The following is a 17,466-nucleotide window of genomic DNA, read 5'->3' on the forward strand; positions in this document are numbered from 1 at the left end:
GGTAGCAAAACACCTCAATACCTTTATCCCCCAGTTGCCTTTTTTTATAGGCCGGGAGTGAGGAGGTTTAAGGCACACTAGTTTAAGCAGACTAACTGAAAGCTCCTTGAGGGCCTAGGACAAGGCTGGTTGTGTGCATTGTGACTTTCTTAGAGCTGGACAGGGTATCTAACATGCTGTGGGCACACAGTATTTGTTCTGTGAATGCATACACACTACCCCTGGCCCTGTCCTCAGAGATCAGTCAGCCTTGAGCGAGGAGAAAAGTTCACCAGGAGGGGTGGACTGTCCTGGGCTTTCAAGAATGCTGACAACCCATGAACACCCAAAGCCAATTTCACTTCCTCACTCAGCCATTTGCAGGAGGTTGTAAATCCCCTCCTTCCTCAGGTGGAGGGACAGTCACGTCGTGCTTACGCCCCCTACGGGGACCCCAAGTCACAGAGGAAGGTAACCCAGAGGAGGGAGCCCGCCAGCACGTGCAGCCTCCCAGGAGAGGAGGAGGCTGGGCTAACGCAGTCCTTAGTCAGCAGCTGGGCTCGTTTTTATGAAACAAAAGCCAATGTCCTCCCTCGGAGTCCGCGGCCGGTCAGCTCCTAGGGAGAAGAAAGCCATGCTGCCCAGCCGGTTAGTGGCCCAACTTACTTTTCCAGAGCCTGGGACAAAGGGCCAGCAGTTGCACGGGTGTGGGTGGGACGCCGGGGACAGGGACGGGGGCCCGGATCGCCCTGACCCGACCCTCCCGGTCGCCTGGGAGAAGGGTCGGGGTCTCCCGTGCTCCGCGCATGTTCGTCCCGGGCAGTCCGCCTCCCAGCCCCGGGCCCCGCGGGTCTGCGTAAAGCTGAGGCACCTTTGCCACCGGCGCCCCAGCACACAGACACACCAGGCCCCGGTTTCATGAATGAAATCCAATCGTGTGGATATAAATAGCCGCGAAGGCTGCTAACGTCACAGTGCGAGCGGCGGCCGCCACGGCGGCGGAGCTCGGGGCCGGGCGCTCGGTTCCGCCCGGCTGGCCCGCCTGGGAGCGGGGTGGGGGCAAGAGGAGAAGGGGAGGGCTGGGGTGGGAAAGGGCGAGCCCCTCTCCCCCGGACGGGGAAGAGCGGCCGCGGCGCTGGGCGAGCCCGACAGGCGAGGCAGTGCCATGCTGCCTTTGTGCAAAGTTGGGCGGCGGGCGGCACGCGGCGCGCAGGGGTCCCGCACACCCGCGACCGCGCGCAGTCGTGGCTGCTGCTGAGTGGCGGGGACCCCCCCGCTCCCCCCAACCCTTGAAGGCGGAGAGAGCTCGCGTCTCGCTCGGCTTCAGGGTAGGTTCTGTGTCGTGAGTGCGCTGTGGTATGAAACTTACTCTTCGAGCAGCCGCCGCGGAGCCCCCACCGCCCGGGCCCCCAGCGGGTGGCGTGGGGAGGGGGGGGCGGCGGGCCGCGCCACGCGGCCAGCAGCGTCCCGACAGAGAGTTGTGCGACCGAGCTGCTGTGGGAGCCGCCCTCGCCTCTCGGCGAGGCCGGGAACGCTCGCATCAGAGGCAAGGAGAAGAGATTTCTAGGAGCGCCCGCACAGCCGCACCCCTTCTTGGAGCTGAGAAAATGTACAACAGGCACCCTTAGCGGGCTGGCTGCGCCAGGGAGGGGGTGGTGCCGCGTCGGCAAGAGGGCTCTTTTCCTTCGAAGAACAGTGGTGGGGAGCCGGAGGACTCGAAAAGGTGGATCGCTCGTCCCTTTAGAGCTTGCACCCCCTTGAGAGTTGACTGGTCGGTCAGCCCACAGTTTGGCGCTCCCCACCCCCAACCCCGTGTCTGTGGAATCTGTTGTGAGTTGCTGTGACAACAGTAGGAGCTGCCATGAGGGGCTTGCAAAACACCTTACCTTGTCTCTATGTGCTCAGCTTTCGGGAAGAACAATGGGGAGAGGGGGGTGGAGAGGGGAGATGTTGCAGACAAGGGAATCCAACCCCCTCTCAAAAAAAAAAAAAAAAGGGGAAGTGGAAGAAAGGCACAACTATGTAAAAATATATCATTAGATCCTACTTTTAGCTGCGCCTTTTCTATCCTCAGCAGTATCAAACATCTCAACTGAGGAGCAATGTCAATATTTAGACTTGGACAAGCCAGAAAGTTAGAAGGGAGCGCCAGGCACAGGGTTTTGACTTGGCTTTGCACGTCAGCACACAAGCTGTGCCTTTCGAGCTGACTGTACACATTTGCTGGGGGGTTGGGGGGGAATGCATGAAGGTTGATATATATACAAAGGCACCCAGACCTAGGAAACTCTAGGAAGTTAAGACCTGAAGAGTCGCCTTGACTATGAACTCCCCCCAACAGTTCTGTTGGACCTCAGCCAGAGGCTCAACTTGAGATTTCTCTAGTTTGGGGCTCCCCCCTCCTCAACCAGGGCTGTGCTGCATATTCTACACTGTACTGTGTATTCTCTCTAAACTGAAGAAAATATTGTTATCGGTAGCTCTCATCTTTGTATAAAGTCCTCTCACTATCAGCAGATATAAATAGCCAATAGGCTCTGTTCGTGTGACCTCCAGCAAGCTCTAGGCTTTTCTAAACATACATTCGTAAGTTTGTTTACAAACACTCTTTAGAAATTTGGAATTACATTTCCTTTCCAATAACTCTGTAGATGCCTAAGAGTCTCTGGTTGCTAGAAAATAAACACAAGTTCTTTTCAGTATAAATAATGTCTGCCTACTGCTCTGCAGGTGGGGTAGGCAGTAAATTATTATATTAGGTCGCCTCTGAGACTCCTGGATCATATTTAGACATACTAGTGGGAAAGGGATTTAACCAGTTCCTCTCAGTGTGAAAAACTTTGAATAACCATTGGGAAGCAATAAAATCATGGTCAGCATTCTTCTAAACTTACCCATTGGTTATTTTCCCAAATTTTAAAGGTAGTGTAAATTTAAGTACTTGGGGCTATGCATGATCACAGAAGTGAAAATAGGAACACAGGTAACTTGATGCCATTGGCCCAATATCACAACTTATAAACTATACAAATATTGAATAGGGAAAAGCAGAATCCTTTCATCTCTTACTTATGACGATATTGCCCCAAAATGTTATTTTGGAGGAATAGTGTGTCCATTTCTATGACTTCACTATGGTAAAATGCCTGGAAGGTTTTCCTTGTTCTCATCTGTGGGTTTGGGCCAAGTGCTTTTTTTATATCATCCCCAAATGTTCAGAAATATATTTTCACAAATGCTACAAAATGTTAACCTAGCTATTTCAGGACGTGTTTGACCCAAAGAAATGCCACTTCAACACTGGCACTTAGCACAAGTAAAGCAGATTCTGCCCTTTGGGGATGGAGGGGAGAAAACTGTGTGTTGAAAATTGTAGTGGCTCCCCATGAGCTCCTGGCCAGCAGTAGGACTTACAAGTCTTTCTCTCTTTCTCTCTTTTATGTAGGTAAGTCCAGCTGTGAGCAGGGTGTTCTGTTCTTCACTTCCAGAAAGCCAGGTCAGTGTCTCGGTGCAAACCCAAAATGTTATCCAACATTTTGTGTCTAATTCTGAGCATGGATTTCAGAACAGGTTTCTCGGTCATTGGTCTCAAAATGATTTGTCTTTACGATTTTTTCATGGACTCCGTTACGAACATCACGGGCTCAGTGATTAACAAAATTATCCTCTTTACTCTTTGAGTAAAATGTTACTAAAATGGACCTTGAATCGGTTTGTACTTTATGACTTTTTTGGAGCGGTGGGGATCAAACGGATGTGAGAATCACTGAGGATGCTGGGGATCTGGGTGTTTGATAATTAAGGTTTTACTTCTATCCTAATCTTAGCACTCTAGAGCTAGAAGAAACTTGGCATAATAATAGCTCATATTTTTTTTTTAGCATGAACCGAAGTTTGGATAATGTGTTGCATCCTTTACATTTATGTTCTCATTCTGCATCTAAAACAAATACCCTGTGAGGAGAAACTGCTCTCTTGAGCTGCAAAAGGCAGGTGAAGAATTGGAAGTTCAGAGAGGTTAAATAATATATTCAATTCCTACTTCTAGGAAATGGAAGAAAGAGTATTTTTTTTTAAATCTGCCTTACACTAAAACCTAGACTTTCTAGTTGAAAAATTCTTCTCTAGTAGGGAAATTGGGGCCAAGAAAGGTTAAGAGAGTTGTCTAAGATAACTTGGTAATTATAGCTAATATAATACCATAAAATGGCCCAACTGTTGCAAAAGAATAAATACCTTCTCTTAAATAAAATGGCATAATAAGAAGTATCCTTGTGTACTTTCTGGCATAGTACTAAGCTCTAAGAAAGTTTTTATCAGGGTATTTCTGGTCTTAAGGATCTTACAAACAGATTTAAAAGGCAAGATAGTAAATATTCATGTATAAAAAATTAGAGGATAAATCAGATCATACATGCCAAAAGGCTGAATTGGGAGGTCAATGGTACATTTACGAGAAGTTCAGCATTTTCCACTCTATGAGATTACTTTGCAATTCCATGTTTGCATGGAAAAAATTTTAAGCACATATTTTGTATGGATAGATGATAAATGAGTGAGAGTCTAGGAAAAGACAGAAGGTAGAATTTCAACCCAACAGGGAGAGATTATGCAGTCATCTAGAACTGCTAAATTACAGTATCTCAAACTCAAAGGTGTTATTGCTTCAAAAACATTGTAACAAAATTGTGAGCTGTTTGAATCTGCACAGCTTCTTTGAGAAAATATTACTATTTAGCATGATACTTTAAAGCACTCAATTCTTTTTTGGAACCTTGATTTGTCTAAAATGTGCCATGTAGATAAATTTGGATGCATAATAGATAAACCCCAACCAAAGTCCTGAAAATGGCCAGTAAAGATTAAGCAGGACATTTTCAGTTTTTACTGATTTTACAATCAGAAGGATTGACAGCCTTCTCTTCCCATCTTGTCTACTTTTTGTAAACTAATTTCTAATAATTGTCAATCATTCTCAGGGAGTATTATATGAAGGAGAGTAATAAAGAAATGAAATTAGTAAAGAAACCCTTAATGTGTTATCTTTTTTTAAAATGTACGGATATCCCCAACTCAAGCTAATAACCCTAAAAGCTTAATTAGCTAAGAGATACTTTTAAGCATTTAAGGGGTTGTTATAAACTGTCCTATAACAACTTGTTCTGTACAAGTGGTTCTACAGTGTATCATTACAGAATAGATCATAGGAACACTGAGAAGATCCCATTGCAGGTTAAGACCTCACCATCAACTGATACTTAGTTAACTGTGGCAGTGCTATGTCATAAAAATACCAGTATAGCAACTATAAACCTGTGGTTATTTAAAAAGTAAAATTAGGGGCAACTGGCTGGGCCAGTCTGTAGAGCATGTGACTCTTGACCTTGGGGGCCCGAGTTCGAGCTCCGTGTTTGGCACGGGATGTACTTTAAAAAAAAAAAAAATCTAAAAATAAATAAATAAAAAGTAAAATTATATTCTGAGTTATATGTTAGCAAGACCTTATAATTAGCATGTTATCCCTAATAATAATCTAAATAGCAATCATTCGTTTGCTTTATTGAACTTCAGAAGGCTTTGGTTCATACGTTTGACCTATCTTGAAATATGGGTGGAAATGCTTGAAATCTTATTGTTCTTCACCCAGGAAATTTGCCTGTGGAAAACAGAGGAATTTTTAAAAATCTTTCCTATTGGTATTCTCTTAGAAAACAGGCAGTTCGGTCTCATTGTTTGAAGGCCTCACTCTTGCTTCATGTAATAGGGCTCAAAGATCTGAATTTGGTTTGTATGTTCATCTTTCCTCCCCTCAGGCTTCCCACCACCCGCACAACACCGAAACAAAACTTGGAGAAGGAAGGAAACTTAAGTCACGAAAAGTGGCTTATGTTGTGTAGAAAGGGGCAGGAGGTGCGAGAGGGAGAGGGAGGGAAGCTTTGCTGGGAAGGTCAAGAGGCAGTCACTCAAATGGATGGGATGTGTATGGGCTGGTTAGTTATCGATCAGCCTCCAAATTACTTTTTTTTCATTTATAAACAAAGTTGCCGCCGCCTATTTCTGAAATCCTGTGTTCCTTGTGCACATAGGGCAGAAATTGGGAAATAGGCAAGTAAAGAAACTGACATGAATTGTGGGTCTGACAGCCACTCCTTCCGGATGTCCCAGGACACTTCTGTCTCCAAATACTCCCTCCAGCTGTCCCATCAAGTACATTAGCACGTCTCTAGTAAGGTTCCATCCACTAAGGGGTGAATTCAGAACTTTTACAAAGAAAGAAGGAGATGCCAGTAGGTACAGAAGAAGCAATTACATTTCTCCACTCTGCACCTGTGTTTATTTATTGCATAGACACAGGTTAATGCCAAGTTCCCCATGCTAATGAGGTTACCATCTCAGGTTCCATTCCTCTGTGAAGAAAGTTTCTTTGAATTGTTAATCAACCATAGTCCAAACCCCTAACAAGCACTGGACTAACAATAACCAGCAATTATTATGCTCCTACTAGATGCCAGACATTTTACTGCATTTCAACTAAAATTATCAATTCCAATTTTATGGAAGCAAAAAAAAAAAAAAATGGAACTCAGATATGTTAAATTCAAAGAGCTAACAGAAGGTAGAGCTTAGATTTGCACCCAGGTCTGCCTAAGAACTTGAACAAGAGTTTGCTTTAAATCAGCTCCTGGAGGGCAGGGGAGAGAAATACTTTAAACCATTTCATTCCAGGTTATTTTTGCAGATAGTAGACACAGGAGTTAAATAATAATTCTTAAGGGGTTGTTTTGTTTTGTTTGTTTTGCTGTTGATCTAACTTGAACCACATAGACTTGTCTGGACAAATTTGTTAACTCTCTAGGTCATTTCTAATGTATTTTGACTAAGTCAAATCTTAAGCAGTTGAGTCATGGGGGGTGGAATCGTGCATCCAGAAAAGTCCTTAGAGACACTTAAGACAATCTCATGTAAGTGAAAACACCTGCCACCCAGAGACGAGCTCTAGCTTACCCACTCTCCTGGTTAGTAATGGATGCAGCTGGAAGTGAACCTGGGTTCCCAAGTCCTAGCCCAGCACTCAGTTCTAGTACATAACACAGCCTGAAAAGTGCCAAGTCTTCCAAACTTCCATGTAGCCAGAATTGCAGCTATCAAGTAAAAAATCCATCAGAAACCTATGACACACCCAGAAATGGGCGATAAGAGGACTCTGGCAGTGTAAAGAAAGATACAGTGGGCCCTAAGAGAAACCTCACTTTTCTGCACTGACACCAGGGTAGGGCTAGCTTCCCACTGACTCAAAGCACAGCAGCCCCACTCCCATCTCTTCCACCTTGTCTTTGTGGAACCCTCTGTTTTAATCAAGTATGGAGTTTTCAATTTTGTCTATGGACTTCTGGCTTTTTACTAACAATTCTACAGGGAAATACGTCTTTGGACCTCATTTCTCTCATCTATAAAGTGGGGACAGTATCACATCTCTTAGAGAATTCTAGAGATGCTATGAAATCACACACACAAAGCACATAGTTGGTGCTCAGTAGGGGATAGCTCTCTTCTTCGCCTTCCTAGAGTATTTCAAGGGAAAATGTTATTATTTTTCCCCTAAATGAACTTGAGTTGTTTGAATTCTGACATTGCAAGGGGTTGTTATAGTAACCTCCTTTCTTGGGTAAAAATGCGACCAGTGGTCTCTTGGGGTCCCAGTGGCCCATTCACAATTACATTGGTCTTCCTTGCACTGTAGGGCTACCACAGCGTTCTTGAATGATTTTTATTGCTTCAGTATCTGCTGCAAAGTAATACCAAGCTCTTCTTGGGAGATTTGTGGCTCCCATTTCCTTCCAGTCACTGTTGAAGCATTGAATGTGTTTTCCACTTAGACCATCCCAGAGCAACTACTGTATTTTCAGCCAAGTAACTAAGAAATACTTCCAGAGAATATTATTGCCGGTAGAACATTCTTGCTTTCAATTTCAAAATACGTGAGACTTGCCTACCATCATTTCAATTAACTCGAGCGTGAAGGGCTGTCTGTGTTCTGGCCCTGTCTTTTCTTTTCATCCTGCGTTGCTGACTAATCTATCGATAGGAAAAACATAAGCACTACAATTTCGCCTTTCACCCTCAGCGCCTGATAACTACCCTGGCCGAAATTACATCTCTGGGAAGTGTTTCATCACATTCCTCTCCCCAGCTGCCACGCTGTGTCATGTGGCACTCGCTGCCCTGCTTCGGGTTTTGGAACCAAGTCTTTGGCAGCATGTCCTATTCGTCACGTACATGGAGGAAATCTGCTCTGATGGTTTTTTTCTTATTGAACTTTCTCCCCCTTTTTAAATTAATAATCCAAGGGGCCCAGGATCACCTTTATTTTCCTAGCAGCACAATCTCCCTTTCAGTGTTTGCCAAAGGTAAATTGCAAGATGTATGTCTTTTTCTTGGGGTTTAGAAGTGGCTGAACCATGGCTAGCTGCTCCAAGATTACCAACTGCTAGATTGTCCCTAACCTGATGACTAGTCTCAAATTGGTTGTATAAATTTCAGTTCACACCAAGGATTTTGTTGTGTGTGTGTGTGTTTTTTTTTTTAAGATTTTATTTATTTATTTATTTGACAGAGAGAGATCACAAGTAAGCAGAGAGGCAGGCAGAGAGAGAGAAGGAAGCAGGCTCCCTGCTGAGCAGAGAGCCTGACACGGGGCTCGGACCCAGGACCCCGAGATCATGACCTGAGCCAAAGGCAAAGGCTTAACCCACTGAGCTACCCAGGTGCCCCCAAGGAGTTTATTTGTAAAGCAGTACTTCTCTGACTTTAATGTGCCTTCAGATCACGTGGGCATCTTGATATGGAGCGGCTTCTGATTCCGGAGTTTGGGGATGGGACCTGAGATGATGTGTTTCTCCGAGGCTCTCCATCGATGCCAAAACCGCTGGTCTAAGGACACCGTTTTGAGCAGGAAAGGTCTAAAGTCTAGGTGTTACTGTAGCTTAGGCTGAAACTCACGCCTTCTGGGCTGTAAGACTCCCACCTTATTCTGTTTGCTTGTTTCTTAAATCATGATAGGCAGTCGTGGAATCTTAAACATGGAAGGGAGGTACATACACAGCAGTGTGCTAGTAAATCAACCAGCTCTCCTGGAAAAAAAGAAGGCATTTATGTGCATACATAAGTCGATTATAAATTTTACTGACATAAAGAATGTATGTAGCATACACTTTGCAAATAATAAAAAAATAGACAATACTCCTTATTGTAAATTCCATAAAGCCAGGTGGGTTTTACAGAAGGCTGGTTGGTTTTGGCTGAACCCTTTTATCCATAACCTACCTGTGGCACAATTGATGAAGGGGTGTAATTCCCATATAAATGTTGGCTGATATTTTCCATTATGTTAATAAGCAAGCTAGAAGTGCAACAAGAAAGACATGTCAGAACTGTACTCATTTATCAAAGATATGAATAACTTCTCTGCTGAACTGGATAATAGCTTTTAAATGGTGTAAAGATATTTCCTTAAATGTACTATTCACAATGTAACAGCTCCACATGTAACACACTTTTAAGTTTAATTTGCGTTGTTAACATTTTTTAATCATTTTCTTAAGACAGGCAACAGAACAACAAAGCAAGCCCTAAATTCCAGTGGTTGCCAATTTCTGTGGTGTAAAGACTCCCAGCAAGGCCATTTTCAAGCCACCGTTGTGACTGAGTGTGGAGTTGGGGAGAGATGGCCCAGTAGCCCACTGCTATCCAACATTTCCACCATTCAGATAAAATTAGCATAAATAACCTCAAAATGTAGGTAACAGTAAAATGTAGTAAGTAAGTAATAAAATGTAGTAAGATAACTAGAAAATGGTGAGTTTTGAGCACATAGCACCTTTGTTTTTAGTATAATTTCTTTAATCAAAACTGTGGAATTTAATTTTTAATACTGAGCCTATTTTATTTATGTGTTTATTTGTTTATTGACGCACAGTGACACCCAGTGTTACATTAATTTCAGGTGTACAACACAGTGACCTGACAGCTCTGTCCATTATGCTTTAACAGGCTTGCAAAAATCCTGCAAATTTAGCAACTAGTTCTCATGAGCTGGTGGGGGCTGCCTCCAGCCCACCGTTGGACGTAGATCCTCCCGTCGAGTGATTCTCAGCCTTTGCTTTGCACTGGAATACCCCCAGGAAAACCGTAACCTACAGTCAGTAGATCTTTGTTAGTGCCTAAGAATCTGAATTTAAAACATTTTTACTGACATGTATCTTATTTAAAGAAAAATACAAAAATCAGAAGTCTATAACTTAAATGAAATTTCACCAACTGAACATGCACCAGTAATCAGCACCAACATACAGAAACAGAAAACGACCAGCACCCAGACGCTCTTTTTAAATCCCTAGCCAGGGCGCCTGGGTGGCTCAGTTGTTTAAGCAACTGCCTTCAGCTCAGGTCATGATCCCGGAGTCCAGGATCGAGTCCCGCATTGGGCTCCCAGCTCCATGGGGAGTCTGCTTCTCCCTCTGACCTTCTCCCCTTTCATGCTCTCTCTCACTGTCTCTCTCTCAAATAAATAAATAAAATCTTAAAATAAATAAATGAAAATAAAATAAAATAAATAAATAAATTCCTAGCCAGTCACTTCCCACCCAAGGTATCCACTATCTTGGCTTCTAACACCATGGACTCACGGTGCCTGCTTTTGAACGTTTATGTAAACAAAATCTCTTTAGTGTCTGGTTTCTTCCCCTCAATATTATGTTTGGGAGGCTTATTCATAATGTATGTGGCAGGAGTTCACCCATTTTACCATAGTGCTGTGTAGTATCCCATTATGACTGGAGCTCAATTTATTATTTATTTATCCATTCTACTGCTGGTGGGTTGTTTCCAGCTGTTTGCTATTATGAATAGTGCTCTTGAGAATATTCTTGAGGCACCTGGCTGGCTCAGTCAGAAGAACATATGATTCTTGATCTCAGGGTCATGGGTTGGAACCCCACACTGGGTGTAGAGATTACTAAAAAATAATGCATAAATCTTAGAAAAAGAGAATATTCTTGTGCAGGCGGTAGTACTTAAAGTAAAACTAAACAGATTCCCCCAGTGATTCTAATAAGCAGCTGATCTCTTGACTGCCTTCTCTACAACTCCCCCTCCTCCCTTATTTCTCATATAATATGGCCAAGGCTATTGATTCTTTTGTGTGAATGTAATTTTAGTACCCTAAGCCATGAAGCTGTGTGTTTCCATTCATTACAGTATGTTCTCCGGGCTCTTTTCAATTTACGTTCACCAACTCCCCCTTTCATCAAGACACCGGCTCTTGTGCACTCTAAAAAGGGATGAGATTTGGCCTCACATCAATAGCACAGAGGAATAATAGATACAGTGGAGATGCAGCCAAGGCTAAATTTGGCAGCTGATCATTAAGGCTCCTGGAAAGAGGCTTCAAAGAAGGGGAATTGTTTCCCTTTGTGTATATCAAACAAAAATCAACAGTGAACCCTGAGAATATTTCAGATTCTAATATTTTTAAAAATCCATTTATTTGAAGTAGACCAGCAATTCTCATGTGAAAGAGAACTGAAATCTCTCAAAGTCTGATGACTTGATCTGGAAATATTAGAGAAGGAGGTTTTCCCTTTGGCTTCTTCCAATACCTGGTGTTCAGCAGGTGTAGTCTTGCTACATTATTCTATGCTGAGTAGCTGTATAGTGTGTGTGTGTGTGTGTGTGTGTGTGTGTGTGTGTGTGTGTTTGAGTCTATTGAGATGTTAGTTCCTTTGATTTAAGTCAAGGGAGCTGAATGACCAGGAGCTCCAGGATGATATTGTTGATGAGTCGGATGGCTGCTCCGTATTAAAAGAAAGGTTCCTAGTTTCAGCAGGCACTGAAAGGCATTTCACATAAACCTCCCAACGTATGCAGAGAGGAGGCAAAGAGTACACATGAATTATACATAATGAAGAATGAATGCTCTCACACATAAATATTCTAGTTCCTAGTTTTCCTACCTCCCCATCCCCATGCATTTTCTGTAAATTTTTTTGTTATAAAATTTCTTTGTTAAGATAGAAAAGATGGAATATATAGATAAGAAAAAAGAAAAAAATTAAATCCATTTATAATCCCAATTGGCATTAATATTGAATGTTTCTCTAACCCGAATGTTGCTGTGTATATGTAGGTACATAAATTTTAAGGACTGGTGTTATTCTGTAAATTCTTCTGTCATCTTTTTTCATTTAAATGTTGATCACGAACATATATGACAAAAACTACACTCCTATAACACATTTTGGTTAGCTATATACTCCCCTATTATGTGGACATTCATTGATGTCAGTTTTTTTAACCAACCCCACCCCCATCTGGCTGGATTTCTAAACTTGTTTTCAATATTTTATTTCCACAGGTAGTGGTATATAACACTCCTCCAATGGAATCTTTCTGTCTCCCCTAATTATTTATCTAGGAATAAGTTTTCATAATTGGATGGAAGTTAGGGCCAGGTGTCCCCACTCCAGAATAATGGTATTATTTTCCACTCCCACAAACAGTGCCACATTCCGCTTTTTAAAAATGTACAATCTTTCATGTAATAAGTCCTACCTAGAGTTAGAGGGTGTAGAAACATGTCCTGAAATTATTAGCTGGAATCTAGGCATTGATGTCAGCCAGAAACTGCCAACAAAATAGGAGATTTTAAAGAGTCTGTTTTTTGTCCACCAACACTTTTGTATTTATGATCCAGTTTTACTAAGAAATCCTTGGGGCGGGTGGGGGAGACAGTTTTCTTCATTTGTCTGAATCAGAGTGTAACCTAATCCTAACTGGCATATTAGAGTCTCCTAAATGATTAAATGCAATTGCTTCATTGTTATCCTATGTGAAGGCTTCCCAGCAAGGGGTCTCTCTGGAACCAGAAGCTGACCCAGTGACATCTTTAGAGATTGCTTTCAATGAACATGTTACTACAGAGCACTGCAGAGACTTTTCTTCATTAGGATGGATTATTAAGTCTATCTAGTCTTCAGACTTGGTATTAGCTTTCTCAAATGAGCACTTAGAACTCTGACATCTCTCTGAAGACTTAACCAGTATTTTAATTATTAATTCTTGACAAAGCTTCCTGATCCAGCCTTTAGCTGAGGTTCACACACTGACCCTCCAAAATCAATGCGTGGTGTCTTCTGTTTCAATTTTTTTACCTTAAAAAATATATATTTAAGTATAACGTACACAAAGAAATGTATACAGATTCCAGCCATACGGTTTGATGAATTTGTGAAAACTAGCATACCTATGTAACCAACATGTAGTTCAAGAAGTCAGTATCACCAAGCACCCCACTTCAGGTCACCACCCCATGGTACCCTCTGTGTCTTTGAGATGCTCCAAATTTTATGCCCTGGGTAAGTCATTCATTTATAGAATTTGATTTTTCACTGAACCCTTAACTTTATAAGAGCTAGTAGCTGCAATGAGTTTTGATCAAGCTATCTCCCTTGTAACTAAAAATATGTAGAATCTGCCTTTCCAAGTAAAGATTATAACATTAAATTCATGCCCTCAATGTGCATCAATATTTATATATTTGTGACTTGCAGGTACACAAATACATGCACCGCCTGGATACAAACAAATTGGGAACTTCTTTCTCCTTTTAATGAATGGAAAGCTGAATTATACTATATTGATCCAAACTTAAAATATCTTAACTACAATTGATTGTCACAGAATATTTCAAGCAATATGCTTCCAAACAATTTCTTAAAATTGTTCATTTCAGTTACTATAATATTGCCTCTGAACACTCAAAATTTAAAAGTCAAGAATTTCTCATCTTTTGTTTGAAATATGTATCTGTCCTGGGTGTCCACAGCTGTCTCTCTATAGGGTTCAATTTCTTTGTCTGATATTCAGCTAGATTACCATTTAGATTCCTATGGGGTTTTTTTCAGTTGAGAGCCTGAGTCAGAAAAAAACAAGTTTAGCAGCCTCATGAAGCTTTATAAATATATAATTCTGAAGAACAATGTATACATCATCAAAAATCATTTATTAGTTTTGGCTAATATCTGTACTCTTATTAGAATTAACAATCAAGGGTTTATACTTATGTAGTCATTAGTTTTTAAAAAGCCAAATATCTCTTGCATTATAGAATACAACTTGGAGGATATTATTCATCCATTAAAAGTAATGAACCACGAATACATGCTGCAACATGGGTGAACTTGAAAGCATTGTGCTCGATACAAGAAGACAGACACGAAAGACTGCATACTGTATTATTTCATTTATAAAAATGTCCAGAATAGGCAAATTCATAAAGACAGGAAGTGAATTAAGTGAATTAGGTGTCAGAAGAGGGAGGGGAGAACAGAATAGCTGCTAATGGGCATGATGTTTCTTTCTGGGTTCATAAGAATGTTCTAGAATTAGATAGTGGATATGGTTGTATAGCTTTGTGAGCAAAACAAAAACCCTGGAGTCGTGTACTTCAAAAGGTGAGTTTTATGACAGGTGACCTTTATCTCAAATTTTTTTTTTAAAAAGTAATAGATTTTCATTGTAGAAAATTTGGAAACTAAAGGAAAGTAGAAAAGTGACAAGTTGCAGCCCTATTAACAGTCACTGGTACCTGTCGAGTGTACTCCCTTCCAATTTACCTGCCATATATTGCTGTTGCGGGAAGAACAGTTTTCCCTTTTGATGATGGAGACACCATCATTATTGAATGTTAAGGATTCACATATTGATACCCACCCATTCTGCCCCTCCCCCCGAAAATAAAAAAGGGTGGGTCCAAGGAAGATCCATTTAAATGGCACAGGGGAATAATAATGGAGATACAAATGAGAGAAGCAGAGAGCAGTGGCCCGTCCTGTCAGAGGTGAGGGAGAGGCATCTGAGGTTTGGAAAGGAGCTGGGGTCCTGAGAGGCAGAAAGACAGACTTGACCAGTTGCCAGGAGAGATAGGACTCCTCAGGGACACGTTCCTGAAGAATCTTACTAGGAGTTTTGTTGCAAGGTAGCTGATAGGTCACGTTAACCGCACCCCTCTATTCTTAAATACTCATGTTGTTTCCCAGCTTTCCAAAACTCACATTTGTGCTTCTTTTAGCCATGTCACCATGTTAAGATGGTGACATTTTCACTTAGCGTGAAAAAATGAAGAGGACCGGTTCTGTTCGAGTTACACATGTTTGCTTATTTTATCTAGTTTCCATCGACTGTTTTTTGGATCGCTTTCCTGCACTTGCCCCCTGATAGTGTAACATTAGCATTTCTCCATATGATTGCAAACTCAACATAAACAAGATTGTGAATAATGACAGTCTTAATAGATAAGACTTTTGGGGTGTTCTCTTGATGACAGGCATAGTGATTAAAATACTTTACAAGGAATATCTAATCTTTACAACAACACATCCAATGAAGCAATTATCCCCAGTTTACATATAAGGAAATAGAAATTTAGAGAGATTAAGTATTTGGCCCAAGATCAGATAGCAAGACTTTAATTGTCATAGATTTGGGTGGTTTTCATATTCTTCTTGTTCTTTATAAAGATGTGATAAATGTATTTGGGGTTTTTTTTTTTAAGATATTATTTATTTATTAGAGAGAGAGAGTGAGCAGGAAGGAGAGGCAGAGGGAGAAGCAGACTCCCCACTGAGCAGGGAGTCCCACTCGGGACTCGATCCCCGGACGCTGGGATCATGACCTGAGCCAAGGCAGATGCTTAACCTACTGAGGCACACGGGCACCGCTAATATATTTGCCTTTAAAACATGTTCTGTTTATGAAGTCATTTTTTTAGGTGGATGTATCAGGAAGTATTTTTTAAATTGCTGACAGGTTCAGGTTTTGGTTGTTACTGTCAATAAAACCTTCCCTTTTAGCTTTTTCATTTATTTTTTTGTTGTTAGGGAGTTTGGTTGATACTATCTATGCTTTGGGGGATTTTTGTCCTTATGGTGGGTTAGTCAACTATAAATGTGCCAAGAACGCTTGAAAAGAAAGTACACTCCCTTATCATAATAAGTTTTCTTTTTTAATGTGAGATATCTGTTCATTTATCACTACTTTTTTTGATATTCAAGCCCTCCATGTGTTGTTTTTCATTTTTGTTTTCTTAATCTGATGTTGATTCTGATTCTTGATCTTACACATGTCACTTATTTTCATTAATTCCTCCTTCTAGAGCTTTTCTTCATTTTTATTGTACGCCTTTTGGTTTGTGAAGATTCATTATTACTGTTATGCTTTTACTATGAATTGCCCTTTTTTTTTTTACTGTCTAGATTCTCTTTTACAGATAATTTTTGTATACCACATTGAAACCAAAATCAAAATAACAATGAAGGCGACTTTTATATTTTCAGTTGGTTTTGGTTTCGGTTTTCATAGTCCTTTTTTTTTTGTCTTCTTCTTCTTCTTCTTTTTTTTTTTTTTAGCATGTTATGTTAGTCACCATACAGTACATCATTAGTTTTTGATGTCGTGTTCCATGATTCATTGTTTGTGTATAACACCCAGTGTTCCGTGCAATACGTGCCCTCCTTAATACCCATCACCAGGCTCACCCATTCCCTTCACCCCCTCCCCTCTGAAACCTTCAGCTTAATTCCTGGAGTCCATAGTCTCTCACGGTTCATCTCCCACTCTGATTTCTCTGCCTTCATTTTTCCCTTCCTTCTTGTAATGTCTTCCTTGATATTCCTTATGTTCCACAAATAAGTGAAACCATGTAATTGACTTTCTCTGTTTAACTGACTTCACTCAGGATAATCTCCTCCAGTCCCATCCATGTTGATGTAAAATTTGGGTATTCATCCTTTCTGATGGCTGAGTAACATTCCATTGTATATATGGACCATATTATCTTTATCCATTTGTCTTTTGAAGGGCATCTTGGCTTTTTCCACAGTTTGGCTATTGTGGACATTGCTGCTGTGAACATTGGGGTACATATGGCCCTTCTTTTTACTACGTCTGTATCTTTGAGGTAAATACCCAGTAGTGCAATTGCTGGGTCATAGGGTAGTTCTATTTTTGATTTTTTGAGGAAACTCTACACTGTTTTCCAAAGTGGCTGCACCAAATTGCATTCCCACCAGGAGTCCACAGTCCTTTTACACTGAATTGCTTTTTTTAAATTTGAATTATCTCTGGGTGTTTTGTCAAATATCTTTGAGTAGTTAAATTCCTTAAAGAAATCTTGAGTTTTTGCTCCCTGAGTCTTTGATATCTAAAAATAGCTTTATGTTCCCTTTACATAAATAACAATTTGACCAGATTCAGAAACTTGTGATTAGGTCTTCTTTCTGTGAAGGCTCTCTTTGTATTTTCCTACTGTCTTAAAATAGTGTATTGATAAAGTGTGTGGTCATCCATATTACTACTTCTTTATAGAAAGAACTATCTTTTACCACTAGTTTTAGAAGGTGTTTTTTTAACGTATTTGTGGGATTATTATAC

At 41.0% G+C, this 17,466-nt stretch overlaps 1 protein-coding gene across 7 annotated transcripts in view; it reads left to right on the forward strand.

Moving 5' to 3' along the window:
• Nucleotides 1–553: 553 nt before the first annotated feature.
• The window catches only part of RHOBTB1 (Rho related BTB domain containing 1), a 65,786-nt gene continuing 48,873 nt past the window's right edge, over nucleotides 554–17,466 (forward strand). For 2 of the 7 annotated variants that reach the window (XM_080823591.1, XM_080823596.1), the window contains exons 1-2: nucleotides 951–1,307; nucleotides 3,425–3,475. The gene's annotated coding sequence lies outside the window, so the exon portion shown is untranslated. Of the gene's footprint in view, nucleotides 628–949; nucleotides 1,308–3,424; nucleotides 3,476–17,466 lie in introns of those variants that run through there. The other 5 variants (XM_080823597.1, XM_080823595.1, XM_080823592.1 and 2 more) reach the window with 4 other exon arrangements.

Source organism: Martes martes (genome assembly GCF_963455335.1).
Source record: "Martes martes genome assembly, chromosome: 14".
Classification (NCBI taxonomy): Eukaryota; Metazoa; Chordata; class Mammalia; order Carnivora; family Mustelidae; genus Martes; species Martes martes.